Below are 2,906 nucleotides of genomic sequence, written 5' to 3' on the forward strand. Positions count from 1 at the left end.
AACAGTCTTAGCGAATGAGCACTTTCCCTCTTGGGAGCATCAATTGACCTGTCTTTCTGGGAGTTATAAAAAATAGGTAAGAAAACTCGACATCAAACGGTTCTTTCGTTTTCTTCTTCCTGAGTCTCTCTGAAGTTCTCACAGTCAGCAGTCTGGTCCTCACCCACCAGTCTGGGGCTTTCATGAAGGCTGAAAGTGCTCTCCCAAGCCGGATGTGCAGACGGCTGCACCTGCGTGGCATCTCAGCGCTTTCCAAGTCCTGTCTGCTGAGGGGAAGAGACAGTTCTCTCTCTCCCTCTCCCTCTCCCTCACTCCTTGCTTCCCTCCCTTCTCTCTGCCCCCCCTCCTTTTCAAGCATAGGTTTGAAGATCTATGACTTCTAACCCTTAACAGTTAGGCACCAAACTATTGGCAAGCACCTAACACTTTCAGCCTGTTTCCTGAAAAGTAAAATAGGCCACGATTGTGTTCTCATGAAGACTGGACAGAGGGTGTATATAAAACAGCCAACCCAGAACTGAAGACATAGCTCAATGGTTAAGAGTGTTGCCTACTCCACACTCCAGGTGACCTGAGTTTGATTCCCAGCACGCCCATGGCAGATAACAGCTGTCTGTAACCACAGTTCTCAGGGATCCAGGGCCTTCTTCTGGTATCCTCGGGCACCAGGCACCCATGGTGCACAGACACGCATGCAAGCAAAACACATAAAACATTTTTTTTTTAATTTTTAACAAAAAAGATAGTTGAGTCAATCAGGGTGAGATAGGGCACACCTGTAATCCCAAAATTTGGGAGGTAGAGGCAGGAGGATTGGGAATTCAAGACCAGCCTCAGTTATACCAGAATTTGAAACCAACTGGGCTATGTAAGACCCTGCCTCAAATAGTAGTAGTAGTAATAGTAACATAATAATAATAATAATAACAACAACAACAACAGATACTGATAGTGATAATAATTAAGCAAATAAAAAAATCTACCTTATTAAAGAAACTTCCTCTCGATCTCTAATTATTACAATATGTGTTTGCTAAAGCAGATCTGGGTGTGTTGGACAAGCCTCTAACCCCAGTACTCTAGGACTGAGGCTGGAGAATCTGGAGTCCCAGGCTAGTTTTAGCTACATAATTAGACCCTGTCTCAAAGCACCAAGGGCTGGGGATATCACCAGTCACTGTAGAACACTTGCTTAGTAAGGCCAAGGCCTGGAGTTTAATACTTCGCACTGTAAAGAGGAAAAAGAAAGAAAGGTGGGGTTGAGCACCTTTTTTCAGCAGTTTCTTCTCATCACTATAATATACCCATTTTTCCAAAATTTCAAACAGTTTTCTTTCAAAGCTACATTCTTCAAGACATTATCTGTTCCCAACTTCTGCCTCCACTGCAGATCTCTCTTTGTGCCATGCAGACAGCTGGAGCTTGCATCAGGACCGTTCCTGGTTCCTGACAGCGATGCTGAGGACTGCCCACTCCTTGCTGCCTTCAATCCCATTTGGATTTGTGAGTTTGTTCACAAATGAGCACAAACCTCCAGAGGGTGAACTGAGATCTAAGTTAATCTCTCTCAAGTCTGCAGTAGCTTTTGGCTTCTCTCCTTGGCACCTCAACTGTGCAATACTTATTATTCCTTTAAATGCAGGTTCTAACTTGAAGCCTGGGATTTTCCATCTACCACCAACCCATTTCCCTACCTACCAAGGCAAGAAACCAGTATAACCAGTATGGGGAGACCCAGGCTTCTTTTTGCACCTGAGATAATAACCAACAGATGATGTTTCCAACAAATGATGATAGTGGATCATCCAACTACACAGTCAGTATGATTTTGCTTAGCGGATGTTGGGAAATCACTTTATAAATTTATATGGGATAAATCATTCTGAAACTAAAGAAAAAATAAAATATATTTGTCAACTAATTACACAAATACATTCTCTTTAGTTCACTTTACTTTGATAATATAGATTTAAAGTGGTCTCAAAACATAGCTAAAGGGCTTGGTTGCATCTCCATGTACAAACACAAGTGAAAAACACATAAGGATCCATTCCCTTAATGAAGCAGAGGATTTAAGATGAAACATTTCCATCCTTACGATGGGGCTAACTCAGTCTGAGATTAGATTCATCTGAGGATATTAATTGTGTGTGTGTGTGTGTGTGTTGATTCCTAATGACTTATCATTATACCCCTAGATAGATCAGTGCATCTCTCAATCCCCACCACCCACCGAGGAAACTTGTGCAGTAGATGGCAGTTGTTACAGAGACACACAACTGGTCAAGGTGCGGAGAATGACAGACTTTGGAATGCTCCGTCATTAATGGAACATCTATATCATATTGGAGGCCCAAGAATGTGAACCTGTTTCACCTTTCTGAAGGCCGGAGAGTTTGAGCTTGCTCCAAGTTGTAGACAACAACCCTGGCTACACCCCCTGACCTAGGGTGTGGTTGCATGGTGCTGTAGACACTAAAATGGCCCATAGAGGTGTATCCTCTCCACCTTGACCAAATGTCGGAGAATTCAAGCGTACTTCTGCTCCTTCTTTTGAATTAGGAGGTTTAACCTAGGGAGTGCCTGCCTTTAGAATACTTGGTCTAGGGCGGGTTCACTGCCTAAACAACAGAATGTTTTTCTCATGAATTAATGGCTTGAAGTCTCAAAGTATTGAAGCAAGTAACTACTCTAGTTATCCCTTATATCATGTTAAAGCATCTTTTGCCTCCCCCCCCCCCACTTTTGTAGTGGAGTATAAAAGTGTATGGCCAATTAAATAGAGGTGAGCTCAGAAGTCAGAACTCAGTATGCAGGAGACTGAATGGCCCTCCCAATACTATCCTATGTCTCTGTGATTCTTTCTTATCTCTGTTCCTCCTACCTAGCACCTCTAATCCTCACGC

Source organism: Microtus pennsylvanicus, chromosome 13, assembly GCF_037038515.1.
Source record: "Microtus pennsylvanicus isolate mMicPen1 chromosome 13, mMicPen1.hap1, whole genome shotgun sequence".
Classification (NCBI taxonomy): domain Eukaryota; kingdom Metazoa; phylum Chordata; class Mammalia; order Rodentia; family Cricetidae; genus Microtus; species Microtus pennsylvanicus.